Here is a 12,170-nt window from a genome sequence, read left to right on the forward strand (position 1 = left end):
CCCACCAACGCCCCCCCCCCAGACAGGAGGTACTGGGCAAGGGGCCACTGTTGGAATACCATTCAGTGTCCATGGATCCCCCCAGGATGGAACCTCAGTCCTGGAGAACACCTGAGATTCAAAACGCCTGGCCCCTGCTCAGTAGGGGCTCCCATGATTCAATCTCCCAGTCAAGTTGGACCAGCATGAGAGGATTCTGCCTGACTGAGGCCACACCATTCGGGAAGGCGGATGTGTTCGGCATCCTGCCAGGCTGCTTGCTCTGGCTCAGTAAGCGTGGCGGGCAGCTGCCACCCACACTGTCCCCATGGCTTTCATCTCTCTCCTCTCCCAGCCCCCCACATTTAGCATCCAGGGGCTTGGATCTTCCCTCCATCTATATTTGCTTTAATTAAAATTTAAGGGCATGCAGATAGACACAGGAAAGGAAACTCTTGTCTACACTCCTGACTTGGGATCTCCTCTGTGCTTGTCACAAAAGCATCGGAGATGACACGGGTCTTTTCTCTAGCCCTCAGACCATCCTTGGCACCAGTTCACCCACCTGGAGAGTGACAGAGTACTTCACAGAGAGTGAGTGGGTTGTTGGTGGGAAAAGCTTAGCTGCTCACACTTGGTGTTTTAATACTGATATAAGCTGCCCCTGAGCACCGAGTGGGCCAAAGAGGGCTCCTAGCTCTCAGCAGTCTTGTAAAACTAGGCACACAGCGCCAGTCTGCAGAAGGGATGACCAAAAAGGAGAAATGCCAAACCCACTCTAACTGGTCCCTGACCTGGCTGACCACCAACCGTCCCCTCGCAGTTACTGTAGAGATTGAATAGAAAGCTGCTTGCCCCACATCTGAAGCCAGCAGAAGGGGCAGGGAACTAAATTTCACTTGGAAAGCCAACCTGCTCAACCTCATCGGGCCTTGAACTCCTGGCTCCAACCACAAGTCCTGCTTACTAAATGCCCTTGGATGCCCCTGTCCTGTGCCCACTCGTTGTTTAGCGAGACTCCCTGCGCATCCTAAGGCTCCACTCCCGGCTGCAGGATTGTGGGTTTTGAGTCCCTTGAGGTAGCTCCTCTTTGAGAACCAGGGGACAGATGAATGTAACTTCAGTGCCACAGACCGATCAAGGCCTGGGATGCCCGTAGGGTTGAGGGGCAGCTTGGACCCACCTCCCTCCATGCTTTAGGTTTCTGCAAAGTCCCGATACTAGCAGACCCTGATGTTTCTTCAGCAGGCACCCCAGCAGAACCAAAGTTGGACTCGGGGTTCAAACGGTCCCCAGCAAATGGGAGACCTCTACGGCAACTCGGAGGTCGTGACCCAGTGCCCAGGCCCCGCCTCTGCCATAACCTTTCCCATGAACTAGAAGTGGACTGGCTGTACAGAAAGGATAGATGGAAGGAAGTGGGTCCGGAAGCAACTTCAGATGCAAAGACCCCTGGGGTGTGACCAAGAGAGGCTGCAGTGCCACGACCCGGCTCGGCCAAGGCCACCCGCGTTTGTCCCCTTCTAGAGCCTGCGTCCCGCGCTCGCTCCCAGCTGGGATGCAGGGGGTCTGGCACTGGGCGAAAGGACCCCCTCTTCCCAGGACAAAGAGTGCGGCAGGGATCCCGCGCCTGGGAGGGCGGGAGAGGAGGCGGCGCGACTGGGGCCGAGCGCCGCAGACAAAGGCTCCGACAGGTCCCCGCCGGCGTCTCTCTGCCACCTCCGTGGCGACACTCACCTCGGCCGGCCTCAGGCTGGGATCCTCGGTGGCTGCCCGCCGCCCGCGCCCGGACCCTGCACGCTGCGCCCCGCTCCTCGAGGCTTGGGCCGGGCGCGGCGGGCGTCCTCCTGGTTGTCCCGGTCCGTGGGCCCGGGTCCACGCGTGCTGGGGGGGGCGGCTCAGCAGCTGCAGCGAGCAAGCCCGGCCCGTGCCCCGCCCGTCCGCATGGACCCGCCCACACAGCTCCGCCCACCATATGGCCCCGCCCAAGTCCCGCCTCCAGCAAAGCTTTCTCCCACCCAGACGCTCCGCCCCATATCTCTGACACCGCCCCATCACACTACTCCCACTCCACATGGCTCCATCCACGTCCCGCCTCCAGAGGAGCCTACCACCACCCAGACGCCCCTCCCTGTCTCCACGCCTGCGCTTCACCCACTGACTCTGGTCCTAACTCCCATTTTCGCTCCTATTCACTCCGCCCCTAGCCCTACCCTTTCTTCCTATATTCCCCGCCCCATTTTCTTTAACCATGCTCCACCCACTCTACATGGCTCCGCCCATAGCCCCGCCTCTTAACTGCCTCCACTTCTGCTCCCACTTCTCTCTGCCGTCTTCACTCTGGTTCCTACTGTGCCCTTGGCCAGTCCCAACCCAGATCACAGATCCCGCCCCCTTCTTCTGCCTTCCCCCTCTGCGGGACTACTGAGCCCCACCTCTATTCTTTCCACACCCTTTCTCCTCTCCTCTCTCAGCCTGAGTCCACCAGTCAACTTCATTTGCCTAGTCCCACCCTTTATTATTCCCACAGGCTCCACTCCCTCCTCTGGGCCCACTTTGTCATACCTACCTGATCCTGCCTCCAGGTTTTGTATATGACTTGTGTCCCTCCCGACCACCTACTAGCCCCGCCCATCACTTCCCATAGCCCCGCCCCTCATGACCCTGCCCACAGCCTTCGCACGTGCCCTGCCTCCCTTCCCCTTGCACACACACACACACACACACACACACACACACACACACACACAGCACATATCCATCCCTATTCTGCACCATGGCTCTCAGCGGAAGTGCTGCCCTCTACCCACTCACCCCCCCCCACACACACACACTTGGCTCCTCTACAACCCATATCTGACAGCCTAGCACACAGGGTGGGCTTGGTGTCCTTGCTGGCCTCTTCGGTCCTTTCAACCTTCTTGTCAGGCTGTCTTCTGGAGCTTAGGGTTACTATTTGTGACGCTGAACTGGGGCCTGCGCTGATTGCTGCAGAGGGATCTGTTGTGACCCCGGTCCCAGCCATGTGTCCCATGGGGGCCGATAAAAAATGAGGCCAGGAAATTAGTGGGACCTGTCTGTTGGGATAAGGGGCCTTCAGGACCAAGGCACAGAGAGATGCCGTTCCTGGATGCTGGATGCCCCTCACTTAAATTTGGAAACCTGTTTGGTTCTGCTAGTGCCTGGGTTCTTTCTTATCATCTTGCCATCCTCTCTCAAAGAGTTCTGAGGAGTGCCCTTTTTTTTTTTTGGTAGCCTTTCCTTTTGGAGCCCAGGTTGGCCTGGAACTCAGGATCCCTGAGCCTCGGCTTCTTGAGTACTGGGATGATAAGAGTGCATCACCACATCAGGCTCAACAGAGTGTCAGGTGTACATTCAGGAACAGTGTGTGTCTGCTGGCCTTCCTCTGCAGCTCTGCAAACCCCAGATGAAGATGGCCTATTGGAGGTTCTAGTGAATCACAATAATCTTGCTATGATCCCCAGCTTGCCATGGTCTAAAGCTTTGGTGGTATGGTCGTAGCTCAACTATGACACATGTCTTTTATCCCAGCACATGGGAGGTGGTGACAGGAGGATTAGAAATCCAAGGGTCAGCCTGGGCTACACGAAACCCTACTCTACCCCCCAGTTAAAATAAAGCTTTGCAAGGGCCTCCTGGAGCCCAGGAAGCCACCCCTGTTGTCCTGGGTATGGGAGACTTCCAAGCAGTGTTCCCTCCACGAAAAGAAACGCTAGGGATATTCAGGTATCGTGTTCCATCAAATTCCTGAGATGTGGCAAGACAGAGTGGTGGATTGGGCTGCAGCACATGGGGAAGGAGACAAGCCGCTGTCCAGTGGCTAGCGAAGGCCACTCAGGGAAAACAGCATCTGAGTTGAGATACTTGAGTGATGGAAAGGACCCTAGGGGACTGTGTAGGCAAGGTCTGTAGCCAGGGTGCTTTAGGCGAGAGTAGCAAAAACACAGTTGCAGAGGCTGGGAAAGTTAAGAGAGCAGTGAAGCCGGGTGTGGTGCAGTCCCAGCACGTGAAAGGCTGAAGCTGAGCCAAGCACACCATGATCCCAGGCCAGCCTGAGCTAAAGAGATCTTGCCCTGACCCCTGAAGAACAGAGAGAGGGAGGGGAAATGAAGAAGGGAGAGTGAGAGAGAGTGAGGGAGGAAGAAAGAGGGGGAGGTGGGGTCAGGAACTGTAATCAGACAAGGCCAGGAGGCCATTGGAGCTTGCGGAGATATTTTATCAATGGAGGAGATGAGAACAAATTCAGACTTTGACATCCTTATCTTCCTGAGAAGATGAAGCAGGAAGAACAAAAGTTAAGGTTAGCCTTGTTGTAGAGTGACCTGGAAGCCAGCCAGCCTGAGCAATTTACAGAGAATCTGTCTTAAAATGAAAGGTAAGAAGAGAGCTGAGGGCGTGACTCAGTGGTGGAGCCCCTGCCTAGAATCCCCCAGTGAGGGGCTGGGCTGTGGCTCAGTGGTGGAGCCCCTGCCTAGAATCCCCCAGTGAGGGGCTGGGGAGTGGCTCAGTGGTAGAGCACCTGCCTAGAATCTCCCAGTGAGGAGCTGGGGAGTGGCTCAGTGGTAGAGCACCTGCCTAGAATCCCCCAGTGAAGGGCTGGGCTGTGGCTCAGTGGTAAAGCCCCTACCTAGCATAAGGGGGCTGGGTACCATCCCCAGAAGTGCAAATTAAATAAGTAAATAAATAGTTCTCTTGCTGTTTCAAACATCAATTGAAATAATTCTTCTGGAAAGTACTTTGGCCTAAAAAGCATGCCTACCCTTTGGTTCAGAAAAGCTAACCCAAGGAATTAGTTCTAAAAATAGAAAGGCTTTACATTCTAAGATGCTGGTGGCAATAGCGAGCCCTGCAGGTGGCCACGTAGTTGAAGGAGGTGCAGACATCATATGCCTCCCAGCAGGAAACAATGTGAGTGCGAAATCGAAAAACCCAAGGAAATCAGTATACTCGTGTAAGCCCACAGAAAACTCTTAAGTCCCCAAGCTATGCACATGGTTCGAAAGGATTTAGACTAATATGGGAAGCCAGCAGCGTGAGAATGTTAAGTGACACAGAAAGAGGAAGTGGGGCAGGATCCAAAAGATAGCTTCCACTCTATGGATAAAAAACCAAAGAAGTCGGATAAGATGGCTTTCCGGGAAACGGTAAATGAGCAGAAACCTACCATCAGAAAAGACGAACCTGGGGCCTGGGGGAGAGGATTCAGTCAGCAGAGGACATGCTGTGCAAGCGTGAGGACCTGAGTTCAAGTCCCCAGAGCCCACATAAAAAATGATGACATGTGCCTGAAATCCCAGTGCAGGGGAGGCAAAGACAAGAGACCTGGGGCTCATCTTCCAGCCATTCTAGCCAAACCGGCTTGCTCCAGGGTCAGCGGGAGACTCTGTCTCCACAAATATGCTGGGGTCCACAAACAGGCTCAGCAACACACACACACACATACACACACACACACACACCACAATAAGCAACTTACGTAGAACACGGTCTGGAGTTACACAGTGGGCATCAATGGCTTCATATAAAAATCCTATGAGAGCTTTTTAAAACAGTTTGTTTGGGGGCTGGAGAGATGGCTCAGCAGTTAAGAGCACTGGCTGCTCTTCCAGAGGTCCTGAGTGACTCCAGTTCCAGGGCATTTGACTCTCACACCAATGAACATAAAATAATAATAATAATTTAAATAAATCTAAAAATAATTTATTTGTATTTTATTTACACTAGTATTTCCTGCATGTATGTCTGTGTGAGAATATCAGATCCCCTGGAACAGGAGTTATGGACTGTTGTGAGCTGCCACATGGGTGCTGGGAATCAAACATCTGTGCTCTTAACCACTGAGCCATCTCTCCAGCCCCCCCCCATGAAAGTTTTAAAGGTGATGGAACCCCAGTGTTATGTAAAAGCACAAGGAAAGAGAGACTCTTCAACCTGATGAGGATTACTCCAAGAAAACAACAGGCATTTCATCTTTAAATAGTAGAAAAAAATTCTAAACATAGCAACAAGAATTGAGGAAATTTTGGAAAACAGGAACAAGCTACATTGAAAGCGACAGGGTGGTCTCTCTAAAGGATTTTTTTTGTTTGTTTGTTTGTTTTTTTTTGTTTTTCGAGACAGGGTTTCTCTGTGGCTTTGGAGCCTGTCCTGGAACTAGCTCTTGTAGACCAGGCTGGTCTCGAACTCACAAAGATCCGCCTGCCTCTGCCTCCCGAGTGCTGGGATTAAAGACGTGCGCCACCATCGCCCAGCTAGGATTTTTTTTTTTTAAATAAAATTATCCGTGTGTTTTGTCTGCATACATGTAAGTACATGGTGGGTACCTACTGCTCAAGGAGGTCAGAAAAGGCCATCGGGTCCGGGTCCCCCGAAACTGGAATTACAGTTATGACTCGCTGTATGGGTGCTGGGGATTAATTTAGGGTCTTCTGCCAGAACAAGTGCTCTTAACTGCTGAGCCATCTTCCCAGCCACAAGAATATTACTCAGTTGCATGTGTATGTGTGTGTGCACGCGCACACACGTGCACTGAGAATAGAACCTGTGGCCTCACAAATGCTAGGCAAGTGCTCTCCCACTGAGCCACCCTCCCAGTAATTCATCATTAACCTATGGGAACGGGGAAGTCATATGATTATTTGCATAGTTGCTAAAAAGAAAAGAAAAAAACTCTGATGAAATGTTATACGGCTGGTGATGTAATTAAGTTGGCTGGGTACTTGCTTAGCATATGTGAAGCCGTGGGTTCGATCCCCAGCACTTCATAAAAAGGGGCATGATGGGGTGCACCTGCAGTTCTAACACTTGGTGGGTAGGAGCAGGAGGAACAGAGACTTAAAGTCATCCTTGGCTACTTAGTAACTGAGGCCAGGGGCTGGAGAGATAGCTCAGAGGTTAAGAGCATTGCCTGCTCTTCCAAAGGTCCTGAGTTCAATTCCCAGCAACCACATGGTGGCTCACAACCATCTGTAATGGGGTCTGGTGGCCTCTTCTGGCCTGCAGGCGTATACACAGACAGAATATTGTATACATAATAAATAAATATTAAAAAAAAAAGAAAAGTAACTGAGGCCAGCCTGAGCTACATGAGACCTTCATCTTCTACTCAAAAAGGAAAAAAAAAAAAGTAAACTCACAGGTTCTATGCAAAACACAGCATAATTTAACAAGCCACCTTGGGTTCTGGTACCAGCAGGGTTTTATATAGACTCTCTTGCAGATACCGAGGGACAACTGTACATTTTATTCATAGTAGTAAGCTGGAGACAGGCCATGTGTTACAAACGGGAGATGGATAAAAGCCTGCAGCCCTCCCCCACGCGGCGCCCACTCACAGTGGAACGTTAAGAATTCCTCGTGCCCTGCACCTGTGTGCGCCTCGGATGAGTTTCTGGAGCGAACAGACAGACACAAGGGAACACATCACGTGGCCCCATTTCTGTGAATTCCTAGAACAGATGAGAGGACTCTAAGGAAATCAGGTGCTAGCTACCCTCTGAGGGGGAGGTGGGGCTGGAGGGGCGATGCGGGGAGGAGGAGGTGGTACTCTGTGTCTCGGGGACACAATGTGTCCTGCACATTGTGAGCATTTGTGCAGCAGAAGTGTTGGTCCTGCCTGGTGGATGCGCCTGTCATCCTGGCACTCCAGAGGTGGAGGCAGGAGGATGAAAAGTTCAAGATCACCCTTGGTTGCATAGGACATTTGAGACCAGTCTGGGCTACCTGAAATTTGTCTAAACAAAACAAAAACAAACAGGGCTTGAAGAGATGACTCAGTAGATAGGAGCGCTTGCTGCCTGAGCGTGAAGATCTGAGTTTGGATTCCCAAGTCCCCATATAAACAGCCAGGCACTCCTGTAACCCAGCCCTGTGGAGGTGGTGACAGAGACAGGAGGATGACTGGGACTGGGATGGCTGCCCACATAGCTTTTGGTTACATGCAAGACTCTGTCTCAAGGGAGTAAGACAGAGAGCAGAACACCTGACGCCCTCCTATGGCACACAGGTGCACACACCTGCACTCACTTGTACATACAACACGCATACATACGACACACACACAAGTGTGATGGTGCACATCTATAACCCCAGCACTTAGGAGATATAAGCAGGTTGTTCAGATGTTAAAGGCCGTGACCCATGGCCAGACCTTAGACCCAGCCTGGGTTCCACACACAGCATCCGGGTTCTCCATCCCTCCCTCCTTTCTTCTTTCCCTCCTTTCTTAATTTCTCCTTCCACCGTGTGGGTTCTAGGATTGAGCTCAGGGTACCAGGCTTGCCGGCAAGTGCCTTTAACCACTGAGCCATCTCACCACTTTCTCGGCTAATCATGTATTATTGCAATTCTAAACAGAAATGAAAGTGAAGGGAGCCGCGATGGGTGTTCGCAGCCTGTTCCGTTTCTTTTCTCAGATATCAGCCGCCCTCCCATTCCACAGCCAGCCTCTGGCCCATCTTATGTTTAATAAATTTCAAGGGCTTATGTCTGTTATGCCTACACTTAAGGGGCCAAGACAGGAGGATTGCAAGTTCAGGGTTAGCCTTGGCTAAATGTTGAAACTGTCACAGAAAAAAAAAATGAGGAAGAAAGGAGAGAGAGAGGAGAGAGCAATCGCAGGTGTGAGGAAGCTGTACCTGCAAGCTGTCTTTGACTTCGGCAAGTGTGCCCTCCCCACAACAAGAAAATGCAATTTTAAAAATTAAAGAGAGAAAGAGTCCAAGGGTATCCCCTACCGCCCCCAAAGCTCTTTCAGGTCTGTCCTTTGTCATGTGATTTCTGTGGACATAAACCTAATTTATTCTCAACTTATTAACTTAAAGCCATTAGGATCTTTCCCATCAACCCACAAGCAGGCAGAAGCCTGTGGAGGAGGCCTGCTCAGGAAATGGGAAGAGAGAGGGGGAGGGAGGGCCATTGCACTGGTCAGAGTGAGCCAGTGTGGGTGTGGCCTTCATATTGACACCTGCTCTTGTTCTCAGGGACATTGTGCCCAGGGAGCCCTTTCACAGAAGACAAGAGGACAGCTGGTAAAAGGGGAAGCCAGGGCTCCACTTGGGGGATGGTGGGTGTTATAATCAGTCACAGTGACATATCCATGTGACACACTAACCACACTTATCCTCACAGAGACCCAAGAACTTGGAATTTCTTCCCTCCCTTTTGGGGAACCAAGTCCAAGACATCAAAATCTGAGCTTGGGCAGAGCGTCCCCAGCAGATTGGCCTAGGTACCTGCATGAGCTGCTGGCTGGGACCTGAGAATCAACTCCCTCGTGGCTTGGCCTATACTCCAGCACCATGGAAAGATCCCCGAGGCCTCCTGGGCAGAAACCAGAGCTTCAGTGTGGCTCAGCAGTAAAATGCTGTCCTAGAATCCCCAAGGGAGGGGCTGGGCTCAATCATAGAGTGTTTGCTTAGTGTGTTAGAGGTTCAGTCCCCAACCCTGAAAAAGATAATAAAGACATGATGCTTGCATGGTTTACATAATACTCCAGGTTCAGTGCTCAGTACTGGGGTTGGGGTGAAGGTATTAAAAATTAGTTTTTCCGGGGCTGGATCGACAGCAAAGTGGTGAGAAGAACACTGGCTACTCTTTCTAGAGGACCTGGACTCAACTCCCAGCATCCACATGGTAAGTAGCTCAACCAGCTGTAACTCAAATCCCAGGGCATCGTGATCACCAGGCACATGCATGGTGCACAAACAAACACACAGTCAGAATACACGTGCACATAAAATAAAAAAAAATAAATAAATCCATTTTCCCATGAAATCCTCTCAGTTTTGATTTTTGAAGCACTTGTGTCGTGGGCTATGAAGACACCGCAATCCCGCAGTGCTGGCTAAGCATGCATCAGGGCATGTTAGCACACTCTTGCAATTTCAGCAGCTGGGGAGGTGGAGGCAGGAGAATCAGGAATTTGAGGACAGTTTGGGCTATACGGTGAATTCTGGGCTTGCCTTGTTTCAAAAAGATCAAGCAAATGAAAATGACAGAAAATAAAAATAAAACAAAGAAAAAGAACTTAAAATTAAAAAGAAAAGAAGGAAGGAAGGAAGGAAGCAAGCAAGCAAGCAAGCAACAGAGGCAGGGACTGTCCTGGGAGGGCAAGGATGTGCTGCCTGCCCCACGTTGCCAGGCTCAGGGCGGGGGAGGAGCGGGCAATGCATACTTTGCTGGGATCTGCATCTTGCCATTGCTAGCACAGAGGGCGGTCAGGTTCTTGGAGGACTCAAGTCACACAATGCAGCAGGGCAAATGTCCATCCCTTTCCAGCCCCCCAAACCTGTCCTTCCAAGTGCTCCCCAAACACCACTCCCGAGACTGCTAGGTCTGGCAATCAGATAGTGGTTCCCTTGCATCCGGCTCTTCCTGGGACTCCCAGGGCGGGCATCAAGGCTGCGGGTGCCGCTGGAGGCTGGCCAGGAGCTGCCTGGCCCTGCTCCAAAGGCTTTCCAGCTGGAAATAACTCTTCATTATTGGCCGCTGCGGGTGCGGATGTCAGGGTTTGGAGGGGATGGGGTGAAACACCTCAGGGGCACCTGGGCTTGTTGCCGCCACGGGGTGCCGACTGTATCCCTTCCCGCTGGCTGTCTTCCGGTACTCCTGTGAACTCGGGCGCCTGCCGTGGGCAGCTCCACCTCCCCCCCAGCCTATTCCTTAAAGCCTCGCTTCCTGGTCCTATGATTTTCTCCGTTTTATCGTTCCTTTTTTTCTTTCTTCTCCTCCCTCCCTCCCTCCCTTTCTCCCTCTTTCCTTCCTTCCTTGGTACATAGCCCAGACTGCTCTTGAATTTCTGATTCTCCTGCCTCCCCCTCAGTACTGGAATTCCAGGCATGCCCCACTGTGCCCAGCCTTGTAGTCTTTTATGCCTGTGTTATCCACACAGATTTCCCCTCCTGGAGAAGTCCCCCCCCCCCATAGAGCCTTCTCATCTTCATTTCCTTTGTGCTCCTTCATCTCTAAGTTCCAGCAGCGCTCCTCCTCCAGAAAGCCTCCTATGTCTTCCCTTTGCCCCTGGGATGAGGCCCAGAGAGGTGAAGACATTTACCCAAGGTCTCACAGCAGAGGAAATAAGAATAAGCAGAAAAGGGGCTTGAGGAAAGAGGGCGAAGTGAGATACCCTGAAATGACCCCACCCCATGTGAAGGGAGGCAAGTGCACAGACTGCTGCAGGCTAAGCCACTTTCTAGAAGGCTCACGGTGTGTCCATTTCACAGGCAAGAAAACTGACGCCAGAGAGCCCCAACCAGACACCACGGGAGTGGCAGAGGCAAGACTGAGCCCAAGCCTGCCTAGCCTGCGCTGTTCTCTCCTAATTCATCACTCCTCCGTGTTCTGGGACTCCTAGCCCTGTTGGGGACCCCCGGGGAGGCGTCTTGCTTACCTGAGTCCTGCTGTGCCCCCTCCCTCCGAGGCTTCTCCTCGTGGCGGCAGGTCTCTGTGAGCCGCGCACACCGCTTGGGAAAGCTCTTGTACTCTCTATTTACAAGAGCAGGCTTCTGAACGAATGAGCCAGGGAAAATGTTTGGCTTCCGTGGGTGGGAGCTGGGGCCATCTGTTCCCAGGCGCTGAGAAAACACCGTAACTACAGCCACAGTGCCCAGCAGAGCCTTGCAGAGCGGGGCCCTGGCAACCACGGGCGGTACATCCTAAGGCAGGGCTCTGCCCCTCTGTGGGCCTGTGTCTAGGTCTATAAAAAAAAAAAAAAACAACAACCAGGGGACTCGTGAGCTCTGGGACCCCAGGATACCGGCCCTGCTGCTTCCCTCTCACTCCCTTCTTACTTCCTCTTTGTACACCCACCCCCTCGAAACCAAGTGCCCCAGGGTGGAGAAGGCCGCTGACGTCCGCGGCAGGGCACTGGTACCTAGGACCAGCTTTTAGGCTTTTATGAGTTAGTGCCCTCATTTGTCCCCGGGCTGAAAATAGAGAATCATTTTCCAATCCAAAAATTTATGATGTAGGAGAGTAAACGAGAGAGAGAGATAGTCCCTTCCATCAGGGGACACATCTGTCGAGGACAATGACTTTCCAGATGATGCTCTAAATGGTTCAACATCTCTGGCAACCAGGTGGAAGGAGATTAGACTAGATAACTTGATATCCACATGGGTGGGGGGTATGTAGTTCAGTGGTAGAGCCCCTGCCTAGAATCCCCCAGTGAG

At 52.1% G+C, this 12,170-nt stretch overlaps 1 protein-coding gene across 3 annotated transcripts in view; it reads right to left on the reverse strand.

Moving 5' to 3' along the window:
• The window catches only part of Slc29a4 (solute carrier family 29 member 4), a 28,807-nt gene extending 17,286 nt beyond the window's left edge, over positions 1-11,521 (reverse strand). For 2 of the 3 annotated variants that reach the window (XM_050163218.1, XM_050163216.1), the window contains exon 1: positions 1,717-1,897. The gene's annotated coding sequence lies outside the window, so the exon portion shown is untranslated. Of the gene's footprint in view, positions 1-1,716; positions 1,898-11,389 lie in introns of those variants that run through there. The other variant, XM_050163217.1, reaches the window with a different exon arrangement.
• Between the last annotated feature and the right edge of the window lie 649 nt (positions 11,522-12,170).

This window comes from Alexandromys fortis, unplaced genomic scaffold (genome assembly GCF_014885135.2).
Source record: "Alexandromys fortis isolate MF-2015 unplaced genomic scaffold, M_Fortis_MF-2015_v1.1 scaffold_144, whole genome shotgun sequence".
Lineage (NCBI taxonomy): Eukaryota > Metazoa > Chordata > Mammalia > Rodentia > Cricetidae > Alexandromys > Alexandromys fortis.